The sequence below is a fragment of the Piliocolobus tephrosceles genome, chromosome 1 (genome assembly GCF_002776525.5).
Source record: "Piliocolobus tephrosceles isolate RC106 chromosome 1, ASM277652v3, whole genome shotgun sequence".
In the NCBI taxonomy this organism is placed as follows: domain Eukaryota; kingdom Metazoa; phylum Chordata; class Mammalia; order Primates; family Cercopithecidae; genus Piliocolobus; species Piliocolobus tephrosceles.
In genome coordinates, this window is record NC_045434.1 from 214,823,397 (window position 1) to 214,840,490 (window position 17,094).

Sequence of the window (17,094 nt, forward strand, 5' to 3'; positions counted from 1 at the left end):
CCATAGAAAGGAATGAGGTTCTGATGCCAGCTACTACATGGATGAACACTGAAAACATGATGCTAAGCAGAAGAGGCCAGGCACGGAAGGCCCTGTATTGCACGGTGCCATTTATATGAAACATCTAGAATAGGCAAATCTATAGAGACAGCATGGAGATTAGTGGTTGCCAAGGGTTGGGGGAAGAAGGTGATGGGGAGTGATGGCTAATGGGTGTTGGGTTTCCTTCTGGGGTGATGAAAATGTCTGGAGCTAGTTGGTTGCACCACCTCGTGAATGTACTAATGGCCACTGATGGTAAATTGTATGTTATGTGTCTTTTACCACAATAAAAATAAAAGGATGAAGGAGGCATCGACATCCAACCAGATGTGGCACTGGGGTGAAGGAAATGCCAGCCGTCCCACCCACGCAGACAGCCCCTGAGCCCGAAAGACCACGCGTGTGTACCCGGCGGCCTCCCCAGTGCCCTGGCTCCCTTAGCTTCCTCCTCCTCCCGAATCCTAAATACCACATCGATGCTGAGAAGAATGACTCGACTGTCCAGATGAAGAAATTCACTGCAGGCTCCAAAGCAAAGACTGTCCAGCTAGCAGATTTTAAATGTTTAGTTTGTCCTTTGGACTTTCAAGTAGAAAAACTGCCGCCAAGGTACGGTGTCTGTGTGCTGCAGGGGCTTGGGTGAACAAACTGGCAAGGTCCCAGACAGGCCCCTCTATATCTGTTCGGCAGATACAGTTGGGTGCCTGCAGACCAGGGAGACTGGTGGGCCCTTTCCCAAGGCCCCAAACAAGACACATCAGGAAGGGAGGCCTGGGCAGAACTGGGGGCTGTAATGCTCCACTTGGCATCACTGCCTGGTCACACACCGTGCTGCCATGCCTCCATCTCCACCACCCAGAGGCAACGGTCACCCACCATCCAGTCCCCAAGTTGATGGGTTTTGATAGAGGACTGCAAAGCCCATGTCAGGAGCCGGCCAGCTGGGAGCCAGCAGGGCTGGAGGGTAATGTCAGGGGGTGCCCCACAGGGGCTGGCAGGTGAGCATGTATTGCTGTGCCGACCTGATTCCTGCCCTTCACGCCTAGGCGCCCAGGCGCGAGCTCTGCCCACATAACCTGTCAGGTCCTGTTCATTGCCCAGCCCCTCCCAGGGGAGTCCCCCTTGCTGTCCCCCTCCACAGTGCACTGCAGCTTCTGGAACTTTCTTAGCATTGGCTGCACTGCTTGAGCTTTCTCTTGCTAGGTTATGTGGGTGGTGGTTCTTCCTTCCCGGTTTTTCAGTCTTCAGGGAGGTCTGCGTCTCAGTCCGTCTGTCACTGTACAGCCCCACACAGCTCCTGTGTCCAAAGATGACTGCTGACACAGCAGAGCTGAAGGAGAGATTGTGAAGTTCTCTTCTAAAGGATGTCACCCCAGGAGCCCACGCCTGAGGCTCCTATGCACAAAGGTCCAGTTGCCATCAAGGCTCGGGCCCTACGTGAGAGATCACACAGCACTGTTCCTCTAAGTGCCCCTCATTCAGGAGGCAGCTCATGGCCAATCTGAGTGCCAGAGCTGCACCATCCAATGGAAATAGAACCTGAGCCACAACACAAGGCATGTGTGTCATTTTAAAATTTCTAGAAGCAATACCTAATGCATGCAGGGCTTAAATCCTAGAGATGGGTTGACGGGTGCAGCAGGCCACCATGGCACATGTATGCCTACATAACAAACCTGCACATTCTGCACATGTGTCCCAGAACTTAAAATATAAAAATATTTTAAAAATTTCTAGAAGCTACATTTTAAAAGGTAAAAGAAATTTTAATAATATTTTATACTTTAACCCAATATATCCAAGAGAGTATGATTTTACTAACTTTTTAAAAAGTAGTCACGAACTATCTCATACTGTTTTCCCTACTAAGTCCCTGTGTGTTTCCCATGGACAGTCAGCCCCTCTAGCTGGGCTCAGCCAGGTCTCAGGTGCTCGATGCTGCATGTGGCCACCGTACTGGATGGCCAGCTCTAGATGCAGACATCGCAGGAATCCGCAAACACATACGCCCTCTGGAGCCAACGACGGCCATCCCGCTGCGCCCTCTGCGTCCCCAGCGGCTGACTTTGAGCCCCACGTGTGAAGGAAGCTGTCCATAGCACACGCTTCAAGGAGAGTAGGGCTCCCTGCCCCCTGGGTCCACCTCTGAGGTGATAAGCCGTGTCCCCTCTGGTGTGTGGTGAGGCTCCCATCTGTGCAGGGAGGGCCACACAATTCTCAGAGGGGCTGGATTCACCTCAACTTCTCAGCCCCGGCTCTCTCTGCTGCCCCCATTCCCTCCCCAGAAGGAGCTATGCACTGCAGGATGTGTTTGTCTCAACCTCATAGAAGAGTGCAGCCCAGAGAGATCAGCCTCGCCTCCCAGAACTTCCCTGGAGCAGCCCTTAGAAAAAGCCAGCTGCCCCACAGGTCTCTCAGACAGTCCGTCCTCCATCCGTCTTCAAGATACAGGCTCAGTGTCAGGGAGGGAGAAAGGTCTTTAGTGCTCACTGTAACAAATTAAACAAACAACAACAAATGTATATATGTGTGTACGTATATTTTTATATATGTATTTATATAAATATCTCCTGAGTTCAACTAATAAAAATATCTCTGTAGTCTATACAATCTCAGATATATTTTGCTCATAGAAACATGAATTTTCAACCAAAGTATAATTTCTTAAAGTTTGGGTTTTATGAGAGTTCTGCACAAAGGTTTTATCTATAAGGGACCAAAGCTGAGGCGGAAAACAGGGAAAAAAAAAAAAAGCCAAGGCTCCCCTAGCAGCTGGCCCCAGCATCTGCTAGAGCCACAAAATGCAATTATATTACTCCCAAACGAGAAGTAAAAATATCTTGTTTCCAATCCTCTTGGTTTTAAGACTCATACTTAATGTCCTCTGGGTATTTCAATGGTGCCAGATCTCTGTGTTATGTACTTTATTAGGGATGTGTGAATGTCATATTAATGACTTCTAACCAACATGTTTACGGTGAAGGCAAGTTTTCCCAGAATCCACCACTCGCTGCACTTGACAAAAAATAATTGGCCTTAATTTAAATAAATAAATAACCAGGCCCTGCCCTCTCCCAGTGGCGTCTTCCCCATTGGCTTTCTCCAGGGCAGCCGTGCATGAAGGTGGAGGGCCCTCCCCCAGGATAAATAGTCCAACCCAGGCCCAACAGGGCAGGGCTCCCATCTGAGCATTCCTGTCCCTGTCCACTGATGTACTTCCCAAGCACCCAATCCTGCACAGGATGTCCTGGACCCCCACCCACAAGTCTAAAGCAATACCCCCAATCTTGCTTTCAAAATGACCAGCTCTTGCCATCAACAGCTAGCACACAGAATGATGGGGTTTTTTAAATTATTATTTGCATGGAATGCAACATAGCTCTACTCTGACAATTTATGAGAGTGGCAGTGTTTAAGACTGTAAGGGTGTCTGGAGGACTGTCTACAAAATGGTAACTAACAATTCAGAATAAATTCCTAACAGCCTGGTCTTCTGAAATGAAGCATGGCCCCACTGACTGACTATTATTTAGACATAGTAAAGCTTTCTTATGACTATCAAATTACCAATCAGTGAAGAAACAATGGGCCACCATAGAAACATCCACAGCCAGAGTCAGTAAAGGAGCAATTCACCCGGTCTTTCATTCATTTATCTACTCATTGGTTCAATCATTCGATTAATTATTGAGCACCTACAATATGCCAAGCACTATGCAAGGCCCTAACAATACAAAGACACATGAATCATGGCCCTGAGAAATACAGCTGGGAAGACAGATAGGGGCGCAGGATCCAGGGTTATCACTTTCAAGTACAAAACAGACAAAGAGTGCCAAATTAGCAGCACAGACAATGTGTCCATACTGAGAAGAGAAGGAAGGGTTGTGTCAAGGAGCTAACATTTCAACTGGGTCTTGACGAGTGAGTAGGAGGTTGCCCAGCAGACAGGTGGCCAAGGTATTAGGGAAGGGAAAGAGCATAAGTGAAAGCAGGAAAATGGGAGTAGCAAATGTGTTCAGGGAAATCTGAGTAATATAAAGTAATGAGAGTCCACAGGACAAGGAGAAGAAAGGCAGAACTCAAAGCCAGGTGGAGGGGGAGGCACCAAACTGTGGAGGAATTCAATGCCAGGCAATGGAGTTTTATCCCCAAGAACCAGGGGAAGGTTTTTAAGCAGATGGGAGACATACAAAGAGCTGTGCTATCTATCTATCTATCTATCTATCTATCTATCTATCTATCTATCTATCTATCCATCTATCTATCCCTCTATCTTATCTACCTATCTATCTATTTCGAGATGCAGTCTTGCTCTGTCACCTGGGTTGGAGGGCAGTGGCGCAATATTGGCTCACTGCAATCTCTGCCTCCCGGGTTCAAGAGACTCTCCTGCTTCAGCCTCTTGAGTAGCTGGGATTACAGGTGCCTACCACAATGTCCAGCTAATTTTTGTATTTTTAGTAGAGATGGGGTTTCACCATGTTTGTCAGGCTGGTCTTAAACTCCTGACCTCAAGTGATCCACCCACCTCAGCCTCCCAAAGTGCTGGGGTTACAGGCATGAGCCACCAAGGCTGGCTAGCTGTGCTTTTTAGAAACATCACTCTGGTGGTGGTGGCCTGGCAGAGAAGAGGCCGCTGATTGGAGACCATGATTACAGCCCAGGATAGAGGCAATAGGATTCTGCACTAAGGCCGTGGGAGTGGGGAAAATGGAACAAAGCTGAATGTTTTCAAAAGCAAAGTAAATGGGTCTTGAAAACCAATTGGCTGGGTAAATGAGGGACAGTGAGGCAGTGACGACATCTCAGAAGCAAAGGTCACAAACTGGCAGCCCAGGGACTGACTCCACCCAGAGATGTGCCTGCTTGGTCCACACAGTCTCCTTCCCATTTGGCTTATCTGCCAATGTTTAAAGACTGAGGGTCAGGGATTTCCAGCTTCTCCTGGAAAATAAAGTCAGGCAACCCCAGGCCTGCATGTGACACAGCATCCACTGCTTGGATGGGCTGGGAGCTCAGAGGACCGCCACCTCGACCCGCTGGCTTTCTTCACTGTCATGGCTGGCTTGGATTTGTGGGCCCTTGACCTTGGGGCTCCTACTCTGATATTCATGGCATTGGAAACTGGGTGCATTGTAAGACCATGAACCAATATAGGAAACCCAGAAAGAAATAGATTTTAGAACAGTACAATGTTAACCAGAACACTCATTGCCCCTTAATTCAGTGACATGTGCTGATGAAGTCAGACCCAAGATTGCCCCAATTTCTATTTTGATATTGTTCCAGTCATCAATTTATTATTATCTCTGAGTTCCAATTTCACCTTTCTTTATTCTTCTTTGTGACACTGAAGCTGGACCCGGTACACATTTCTCCTTTGCTGGCATAGCAGAATGTTAAGCTTCGTCCATAGACAGCAATGACGTGAACCCACAAGATGACAGTGGCAATGACACATCCCTTGCAGACTCTTACCATCATCATCATTATTATAATCATCACTATTATTCAGAGTACAGTCCAGTGGCCATGAAGATGAGCTCCAGCTGCACCCTCAGGACACAGTCCCTCCACTGGCAGACCAGCTCTGTTCTAATTGACATCCTCAAGTGACAATGAGCCACTTCTACAGACTACTTCTGGCCCAGGCCCTTTGGCAGGCAGCGTGCTCCTTTGCTAGCCATGCACTCTTTGAAGAGGTCTGAATTTCAGCCAACGTCAGGGAGAATCTACTAGTCTTTATTTGTTGTCTACTTTTCCTCAGCCTAGAGATAGCAGCTGCTGCTTTACCCCTGATATTTTGGAAACACTTAGAATTTTCTTTTATCTCCATTAGTAATCAACCACCCTTCTACTAGCTAGAGAGTCTTTATATATTAAATTTTCTGTTCAAACAACCAAACATGGCTTCTGTCTCCTGATAGTAGCCTGACTAATATAAGAATAATCCACCAACCCGGCCAACACGGTGAAACCCCGTCTCTATTAAAAATACAAAAATTAGCCTGGCGTGGTGGTGGGCACCTGTAATCCCAGCTACTTGGGAGGCTGAGGCAGGAGAATCGCTTGAACCTGGGAGGCAGAGGTTGCAGTGAGCCAAGATCATGCCACTGCACCCCAGCCTGGGTGACAAGGGTGAGACTTTGTCACAAAAAAAAATTTTTTTAAATAAATAAAAATACAAAAATTAGCCAGGTATGGTGGTGGGTGCCTGTAATCCCAGCTACTTGGGAGGCTGAGGAAGGAGAACTGCTTGAACCTGGGAGGCAGAGGTGGCAGTGAGCCGAGATTGTACCGTTGCACTCCAACCTGGGTGGCAGAGCAAAACTCCATCCCAAATAATAATAATAATAAATCCACAGTGCTGAAGACGTTTACAATCTCACTGATGTGTGATCCTAGAAAACACACTAAAAAGTAGAGAGAGAATAAAAAAAAAAAATACCTGAAAGAGAAGCAGCATGTATCTCGGAGGAAATACCAAACTGCCCCAGTGAGGCCTTTATAGCAAGTCTCCTAGATGCCAGCCAGATCATAGTTTGAAAGACACTGGAGGAGTATATGTCCTACCTTTTAGTTTGTGAGAAGACCTGAATCTACCTATTTTGAGAGATTAAAAAACATTTCTTTTAGAATAGGAAAAGTTACTCCGTCTCCCTTTGGTTGTATGATTTGGGGGAAGTCACGTGATAGTTCTGTGCCTCAGTTTCCTCTAACATGTGCCATGAATCTACACCTATTACTTCATTTACTACAATTGTGTTATCCCATATGTCAGGGGTTAAAACCTATTTTTAATCAGCATCTTGGAGGTATAATTTACATACAATAAATGTACCCCATTTTAAATGTACAGTCCAGTAGATGCTGACGAATAAATATATTATGTATCTATCACCATATTCAAGATGTAAAACATTTCCAGGACCATGTAAGGATAACTCACTCTATACGGAATTCTACACTGACAGACTGTTCCCCTTTCAGCACTCAAGAGATCCCATTCCATTGTCTTCTGGCTTGCATGACTTCTAATGAGAAGTCTGCAAGAATTATTATCTTTGTTCTCTATAATTTGTCTCTTTCCCCTCTTCTAGCTGAGTTTAAGATTTTTTCTTGCTGGGCCCGGTGGCTCATGCCTGTAATACCAGCACTTTGGGAGGCCGAGGTGGGAGGATCACTTGAGGTCAGAAGTTTGAGACCAATCTGGCCAACATGGCAAAACCCATTTCTACTTAAAAAAAAAAATTAGCCAGGTGTGATGGTCTGTGCCTGTAATTCCAGCTACTTGGGAGGCTGAGGCACAAGAACCGCTTGAACCTATGAGGTAGAGGTTGCAGTGAGCCAAGATTGTACCACTGCACTCCAGCCTGGATGACAGAGTGAGATCCTGTCTTAAAAAAAAAAAAAAAAAAAAAAAATTCTTTATCACTAATTTGAAGAAATTAGTGTGTGTGCCATTCTGTGGTTTCTTTGTATTTACCTTGCTTGGGGTGTGTTGAGTTTCTCAGATCAGTGAGTTTATAGCTTTTGTCAAGTTTGGAAAGCTGTCAGCAATTATATCTTTAAATAAAGAGCATTAGGCTTTACTCTGGCAGGCATTTAAGTTACTTGTGGATCAGCCTGACCCTCTCAAGGCTTATTTTTAATCTGTGTAAAGGTGGGTCTACAGCACCACCTTTACACAGAAATGTTGTTACCCTACTGTTATTGCTTCTTCCTTCTGGAGTTTCTACTGAATGTCCCAAATATTCAAGGACAGTTCCCCAATAGGGCTGGTCAGAATGCAAATACTGTAGAGTCCTGTATGAGCTCTGTGAATTTTATAATCCCTATGTGCATTTTGTCCAGTTTTGTGGAGTTTCAACTCACACATCAATGGTTCCGTATTCAACAGAACATTCCAGAGCAGCCATAAAAGTTTCTAGAGCACATTCTCTGCTAGGCCTTCTCCTGTATGATATTCTGCCCTGCAAATTCTAGATATATCAACCTCTCCAAACTCTGGTATCTGTCTCCTCAGCTCAATGAGATCACTGTACTCTTCTTGGAATACCTCCCTGAAGATATGGTCTTGAAATGCCTCCATGCAGAAATACAAAGTGATTGTATGGTTTACAGTCTTTTTTTTTTTTTTAGATGCAGTCTTGCTCTGTTGCCCAGGCTGGAGTGCAGTGGGGCGATCTCGGTTCACTGCAAGCTCCACCTCCCAGGTTCATGCCATTCTCTTGCCTCAGCCTCCCAAGTAGCTGGGACTACAGGCACCTGCCACCATACCTGGCTAATTTTTTTTTGTACTTTTAGTAGAGACGGGGTTTCACCATGTTAGCCAGGATGGTATCAATCTCCTGACCTCATGATCCGCCCGCCTCGGCCTCCCAAAGTGCTGGGATTACAAGCGTGAGCCACAGCGCCCGGCCAGTTTATAGTCTTCTCTTAGCAACCACAGTCCTACTCTGACTATCATTTAAGAGCTGAAAATATTTATTTCACAGGTTTTATCCAGTTTTATAATTGTTTGTAACAAGAGGATGAATCTAGTCCAAGTTATTCCATCACAGTCAGTGTCAAAAGTCTCATCATAAATTTTTAGACTTTTATCTTATTCTTTGAGAGGTCAGCAATCTTTCAGGAAGGACATAGCCTGCCTAAAGAAACAGGGTTAAAACTTCAAGGGTGCCATTTTTGTCTAAGATAGGCTATCATAAGCCTGTGGGGATACAGACTTTCTCAAATATCAGAAAGTGAGAGGGAGAGAGAGTGTTTGAAGACGACTCAATACTGATTCTGCCTTCTTTAACACCAACCCCTCTTCACCTCTACCCCCAGATGAAGATGTAGGCTTGCTGATCCAAAGGTTCAGTTCAAGAATCAGAAGAGCCTAAAAGAGCACAGATTGTTGTTATAAGTCCTTCCAGAACAGTGATATAAACCTGAATATAAAACAGAAGTAGTGTTGCAAGAATTTGGCTTCTTCTTCAACCTTGGCAGGATTCTCTGTGCGTAGAAAGTGTCACTGACAGCCACACACTGCCAGCTCCCATTAAGAGCTAAGGACGAGGGATGAGCTATGCAAAACTATGCTGCATCCACTTGGTCTCTGTGTAGCCAAGTCCCTTTGAGATAAATTCTGAATCCATGGCTAAATAAATCAGGAATTTATATCAGAGAGAGAGTGTGTGTGTGTGTGCACGCGCGCTCTTCCCACCCACAAATAACCCCACCCATGATGCTGAAAAGCTCCACTGACACCTCTGCTTCAGAACATTAACCAATACAGCCCTTTGGAAGTGGGTTGTAAGTCATTCAAAGAAGTCAGAAAAGGCTTTGACGGTAGCAGACAACAGCTCTGGTGCTTACAGGAACGGAGCAGAAGTGGGCATTTTGCCTCTCTCCGGGCCCTTCCAGCCTCCAAGTACAGCAGAGCCACCTAACTCCGAGCAACCAGGTTTCCTTGCAGAACACCACCAGTGCTCATCCTAACCCTTCCCCCAACACAAATCCAATAAAACTAATAAAAACAGAAGCGGGCCATCTTAAAATTAACACCTCCAAGATACAAGCAGAAACCATTGATCAAAACCTCCTATCTTCCCTCACAGCCGACAGCTCCAGAGAAGCCCTAACACCCCATAATGGAATCCCATTATCTACAAAAGAAACTCGTTCCAGAGGAGAGTCACAAACAAAGAGAGAATCAAAGGAGGCTGGCAAAGGGGGAGACTCCACCACTCCCCTCTGCTCCCATAGAAGGGGTACAACCCTCAAGCAGAGAGAGCCATGAGAACCGTGGCAAGGGGGAGGCACTTTCCACAAGTTACAAAACTGAGAATGAAATGAAGGCAGAGTCCAGTGGGGAAGGAGGGTGTGAGAGCCTGCTTCTTTCCATCTGTGCAAAAGCAAAACAGAAGCTTCTTTCACATAGGGAGAAAATAGGGTCCAAAAAAAGAAAAAAGAAAAAAAACTTTTCCTTAAATTCCAGAACTGCCTGCATTTGGCAAACACAGGGATTTCAGCCAAAGTAGGGAGCAAGTAAGATTCATTAGTAAATGCCTCAAATCCTTAATTCACACTTCAAACAAACAAGTTAATTGTGTAGCTAACAGAGTGTGACTTGATTACAGGCCACTGGTGGCCATTAATAGATGAAAGGTATCTGGATTTCAATAGTGTTTGAATTTCATAACCCGCCTTCATAAGCTGAGTTCAGATTAGTCACCACCTCTATTTGCTAACACCTGTGATCGTGAATCCCACATGACAAACAAGCACCCCAGCTTTGAGCTTTTGGAATTGAAGAGTAAACAAGAGGAGACTTCATGAATTTCACAGAGGTAATTGTTCTACCCTGCTTTGAAGAGGAGTCGAGTTCGGTCTCAGAAGACCTTAACATACGCATGAACACAGCCCTCCTGGCTGACACGTGACTCAGAAGGCCCGCTGCTATGTTGCCTCTGCAAGGATCCCTTGGGAAAGCAGAATGGGACTGGGCTCCAACACTCACATATTATTAATCAATCACGCCAGCACCCCATTCCCAAAGACATGAGCCTGGGTCCATGTGAAGACTTCGTTCAAACTAAAAATGGTGGATGTGTCAAAAAAAACTGGCCACTGATAAGTCTATATCAGTCTTCCCTTTGACCAGGTGGATCCTATCCTTAGAACCTCAGATTTTATTAGAAAGAAAAGAAGAGATATCTTATTCCTCTTCTCTTGCTCCCTGATGTTATCAAGCAGTAAGATGAAAGATAAGGAGCACAAAAGCTCATATTGTGTCACCTGAAGAGCAGCATGGGCTGCAGGGAAAAAACACAATCAAATATATCTTCCTGAAAACCCTGTGATGCAGTGATGCACATAATGTCAAAGCTATAAAAAGGGAGCTTGCTTTTCAAAGGGTTACAACAGAGCAATAGCAAGAGGAGGAGGACTAAATTTTTTTCTAGTCATGTAAAAAAGAAAGAGCTTCCAATAAAGGGAGGCCCTTCTTGTCCAACGTGATGATAGTCTACAAAGTCAGTCCCAGCAGCTCTGCAGCCAGAGACACTCCCAGGAGAGGAACCCTAATGCAATATCCTTATCCTCATCTTTAAAGTTCCACTAATTCCCTGGAGATCTGGGTCAAGCATTAAAGGGAATATAAGCCATGGTGAAAACCTAGGTCTTCTCTCCAAGAAGCTTATGATCTAGGAAGACCAGAAACCTAAGTTAGGGTCTAAAACCACTGAGATTGGGCCGGGCGTGGTGGCTCACACCCATAATGCCAGCACTTTGGGAGGCCGAGGCGGGTGGATCACCTGAGGTCAAGAGTTCAAGACTAGCCTGGCCAACATGGCAAAACCCCATCTCTACTAAAAATACAAAAATTAGCTGGGTGTGGTAGCGGGCACCTGTAATCCCAACTACTTGGGAGGCTGAGGCACAAGAATCACTTGTACCCAGGAGGTGGAGGTTTCAGTGAGCCCAGAGAGCGCCACTGCACTCCAGCCTGGGCGACAGAGCAAGACTCCATTGCAAAAAAAAAAAAAAATCACTGAGATTGAAAGTGCGCCATGGGAAGTCAAAGAAGAGCCAGGTCAACACAGGCTGGATAAGTCGGAATAAGGAACCAAAATGTGATAGCAGGGAAAGGAGAGCACAGGGCAGGGAAGGGAGCGGTGGGCTGCTGTCCTTGGTCCTGAACCAACACTGCGCTCCAGGGCAGCAATTTGACTGCTGCAATTTGTCGTAACCAGTGAGTCCTGAAACCAATTTAAGGTGGAAATTGGTATTGTTTTAATCAAATGGAATAGACTGGAGTGGAAAGTATCAGAATGCACCATAGGTAACATTGTGTCCCGAAACTTATGTTCACATATTATAATCGTAAATGAATATACGTATATGTGTTATGGGTTATAACACGAAATACTTTTCTGGCAACTTGTTAAGGATATAGTTTTGGCAAATCATTGCTCTAGGGCACAGTTTTCTCTTTCCACCTTTGGCCACTGAAGACTTCTGACCACTTTTTGCAGGAATTATGACCAAAGTTTTGACCAAGAGGCAGTGGTAGGAGAGAACACAAGATGTAAATCAAGAGAAACAAATAAATAGAGAATGAGAACCATTAAGAGATTGTGAGGGCACAGCTGAGAATAGGTTGTTGTTGTTTTCACTTAACAGTTACCAAAATTGTTGGGATATTTTTCCTGAAAAGTTGAAGTAGGAGGCACGTCTCCAGCTCTACTTCCAGCTCCACGTGGGGTTTCAAGAAGAACATGACTGCATGCCAGCTCACCAGAGCCCTCACATAGGAGGCAACACTGTCTGCTAAAGGGTGTCTGTCCCTTCATTCTTGGTCCTCACACCCAACGAAGGGCTTTAATGCATGTTCAAGGCTTTAACTGTAAACTGGGACTAATGATCGTTCCTATGTGAGAAGGTGGTTATGAGGATTAAATGAGCTAATTTACATAAAGTACTTAAAATAGGGCCTGGAACCCAGTGAATGCTACAAAAGGGTTAACTATTCCTACCGTTTCACTTGGATATAAGTTGAGATGGAAAACATAAAGATTCCATGGTACATAGCCATTAAAAACATTAATGAAGAATTTAATGCTTACACTAACAACATCGAGGAGAAAAAGCAAGATACAACACTATATAACAATATTATCTCAAATATGCTTTTAAAGAGTTCATAAAAGCATTGGAAGAAAATTCACTAAAACGTTAACAGCAGTTGGATTTGGGTAGGAGGCCTTAGATACATTTCTTTTCTGCATATTTTCTTCTATTTTCCTATTTTTCTACTATTAGTATGTGTTTTTATAATTAGGAAATCCTATACTTCAAAGACAGTAACTCAAAGTCAAAATGGCTTTAATCTTGAAATGTGCCATTTTGCAAGACAGACAATAAAACTGAATACAGGAACGAGGGAAGCACCGTGCTTCATTTGCACAGCCATACAGATAAGCCACCACTTAGCAGGAGTGTGGGATTTCTGACTTTCTGATCTTTCTGTCATTTCACAACTGCCAAAACTGGGGAGTTTACCCAAACTTTTGATTGACTTCCAACGCCAGGAGGCTAGAGTGACAGAGATTACCTTCAAACACCCAGGACACAGAAACACCAGGGCAGATCCTCCTGCCCACTCCTCAGTCAGACAGGCTGTAGTCAGTACCAGCAAAGCTTGTACGCCCTTACTGTGTGTTGAGCACTGAGTTTCCAATAACATCTCATTGAATCTTCTCAGTAACGCTATGATAGAGATGTTGTCTTTGTCCCCATTTTACAGACCAGGAAACAGAATTTTAAGAGTTAAGAAACGTTACTATTTCATCCTTATACTCCCCTTCAAAGCAAACTTCCTTTGCAGAGTGTTTATATTGGCTGCCTCCAAGTTCTCTCCTTCCATTCTCTCCCAAGCCCATTCCTCCACTCTTTTTACCACAGATTTTTACCTCCACTATTCCGTCAAGACAACTGTTGTCAAGGTCATCAATGATTTCCACATTGCCAAAGCCCACGGCAAATTCTTAATCTTAATTTCGCTTGCCCTACCAGCATCTTTTGATAACCCTCTCTCTTCATTGAAATGTCATCTTCACTTAGCCTCTAACAAGCCCACTCTATCTTGACCTTCTGCTTTCTCTGGCTGTTGCTTCTCAGTTTCCTTTGCTGGTTCTTCCTCATCCCCCTGTCCTCTAAACATAAGATTGCCCCAAATCTCCCCTGGGCCTTGTTCACCATCTCCACTCCCTCCCTAGTCATCTCACCCAGACTCAGAGCTTTACATCATCTCTGCACTGACTACCCCAAAATTTACATTTTCAGCCTAAACTTCTCCCCCTAAACTCCAGGCTCCTATATCCAGCTGCCTATTAAACAATTCCATCCAAATATCTTCTAGGATCTTAAACTTTACACACTTCACACACAAACCCTTGATTCCCACCACCACACCCACACTCACACCCCTTCTCTTTCTGTAGCTTCCCCCATCTCAGCAGCTGACAACACCACCCTGACAGTGGCTCTGGCCAGACATCTGAGACTCATCCTTGTCTCCTTTCCTTCGGAAACATTAGAAGCAAATCTGTTCACTCTACCTTCAAAATATGGCCCAAATCCAACACTTCTCCCATCTTAATTGCTGCCCCTTGGTTTAAGCTACCAGCACCTCCTCCCATCTAGATGACTGCCTCTGCCTTTTGGATCTCTCTGCCTACACTCTTGCTCCTTCACACTAGTCAGGGGGACCCTTTAAATAAGACCCCATCTCACCCAAAGTCAAAGCCAAGGTCCTCCCAATGACCTATCTGTCCTGCATGACCTGGCCTCATGATTCCTCTGATCTACTCCTTCCACCCAGCCACACAATCTCCTCGCTACTCCCTGAACAGACAGCAGGCTCCTGCCCCAGGGCCTCTGCACCTGCATCCCTTGTGCCTAGAAGAAACTCTTCCCTCAGAATCCTACTTGGCTCACTCCCTCACTTCCTCTGGGTCACAGCTCAAACGCTCCCTTCTGGGTAAGACCTCTCTAACCACCCTATGAAATAGCAACATCCCCTGACACACTGCCTGGCCCTCCACCCCACTTTCTTTTCCCTCCACAGTCGATAGTCCTGCCTGACGTGCTGCAGTGTACTCTGCATTTTGCTATACTATTTGTTGAAAGCCTTTCTCTAGTCCTCACTGGAATGCAGAGATTTTTCTCCATTTTGATTACTGCTATATCTCCAATCCCTACAACAGCACCCAGATTTCATAAATATTGAATGAAGAAATGAATGAATGGATAAATGAATGAATGAGCAAGTAAACCTATTCAAGGTCGCACAATAAATTCTGGTGCCAGGTTTCAGATTTGGGACGCGTGCCTCGGGAGCCCACACACCTCGCATTCATACTCCCCTGCCTCTGGCTGCCAAGACATGTTGCCTGACAACCTCGAAAGTCAGAAATAGTCAACCACCACACAGTCAGGGAGGAAGATGGTACAAGCCCCCATGTGGCTAATGGAACCAAGTATCTGAAATAAGATGTTTGAATTGGAAAACTGAGGACATATGGTCATAACAGTAAAACCACGTGTCCATTCAGTTCAGCTGGGACAGGTCAGCATTGAGAGTGGTCATAGGGCTGATTTCCATGTAGACCTGGGTACCCACAAAGCACAGAACAAGGATTTGCCCTTGATACCAAGAAGGCTCAGGAGATGCAATGCAGAAAAGCCAGCACGAGTCCATCTTCACCACTGGGGAAATCACCCAAAGCCCTGATCCTCCAGCAGAGCCAACAGCCTCTGCTTCATCCCTCAAAGACAGCTTGGACAAACACTTCTATCCTCTTTGCTCATTTGGATAATGGTCCCCCAGGCATGAGGGCATGGGTATTTGCAGCACATTATGGCCCAAATCCTTTGTTTTAATTGGTCCCAGGCAATTCCACTTTTAGAGCCTCCTTCCCTTACTTGGTTTAAAGAGTCAATCTCTGAATGATCCAATAGGAGCCCAGAGAGTAGATAAGATGGTGAGACTAATCTATAACATTTGTGTTTAATGGTTAGATATTAATTGGCTTTTTTAAAAGTGTGTAAATCGGTCCATTTTTAGTCTTTCTAATCTGTTCGTTCTCATTAATGAAGGAGCAATACTCATCAACAGCTCTGCACTACACATCACCTTGTAAAACTATAGTCCATTTATTTTAAAAAAATAGAATAGATTTATCACGAGTTGAAATACAGAAAGTCATTAAAATAATAATTAAAAACACAACTACAAGCACAATAAAAGTTTCATGATAATAAACTACATTTTAATGTATATTAATTCCCCTAATGATTTACTCCATACATCTTACAGGGTCAAATCAATGTCTGTACCAAAAAAAAAAAAAATTCAATTAAATTCTATTCACTGTATCTTTCAAGTGAGTCTATTGTTTGCTTTTGTCACCTATCAGGCCATTTGTCAGTTGTTCTAGCTCAAGATTACAAATAGAGGGGACATGGCCCCATCAAGGTCAGAAGAAACACGTCCAAATCCTCCCCAATCCACCTTCACCATCTCCTGTGCATTTGTCACTGATGACCTGGTTCGAGGAGAGGAGGAGGAGGGGAGGGCTCGCTCCAGTCCATACTCCTAAGCAAGCCATAGGTCTGCAGGCTCTGACTGGCACACTCTCTCTCATGCTCAGCCAGCCTGTGGGCTTGCAAGCACAGCCCAAGCGAGCCCCCTGCAAAGAGCAAGCTCAGACTGTCCCTCTTTCAACTTCCTCTTGCCCCAAAACACACACCAAGTCAGCGCCTCTCTTCCAAAGCTCACTTCCCCTCGGTGTTCAGAGCTAGAAAAAGCATATCTGCTTTCCAGTCCCCTGCACCAAAGCAAGTCTTAACCTTGACTGAGTGATTTTTCTAGACTTAACACTCACAGTCTCCATGCTGAGAAAACACTGCTGGCGACAGTTTGACAAGCTGGAGGACTGCCTGGTGGAGGCGACTCGGAGGACCCCTCTCTGGTTCCCTCCCTATAACCCACCCTGCCCAGAGATGCCTCGGAGCCAGCAGGAAGACCTGGGTTCAGGGCCAGGCCTGGGTCTGAGTTGCAACGTGAGATCGTTGGCTCAACCACTCCCTTTACTGGTGACCACTAGGGGGCAACAGGCATCGCCGTGATGAGAGAGAAGGTCGTGCTCAAAAGGTTGTGCAAAGCCGGAGGAGCTTTCGACTTTAGAAGGAAAAGAAATCACTGCAGAGTCTCATTCTATCGCTGCGGGAAGACAACAGCGACCACCAGTATCACGCCCATTTTTCAAGTCAGGAAAAACAAGTAACTGAATGAAAAATGATTTACTATAGGACCCAGCATGAATTAGTGTCCAAGCTGAAATAAAACCAGACGTGGCTGCTGCATATTCAGGCTCTTTCCTGAATTCCCCTGAAAGTCCAGAAAGTGCAGTACAATATCCGCGCCTCCTTTCTGGCGCCTCCTTTCTGGCCCCTCCGTAGCTGCGATGTCAGGGCGCCTTTGAAACCCTCTTGAGC

The 17,094-nt window shown here is 45.2% G+C and overlaps 1 protein-coding gene across 1 annotated transcript in view; it reads right to left on the reverse strand.

Annotated features, from left to right (window-relative positions):
* CAMTA1 (calmodulin binding transcription activator 1) overlaps positions 1–17,094 on the reverse strand; it is a 953,649-nt gene that overhangs the window by 660,933 nt on the left and 275,622 nt on the right. The window lies entirely within an intron of this gene.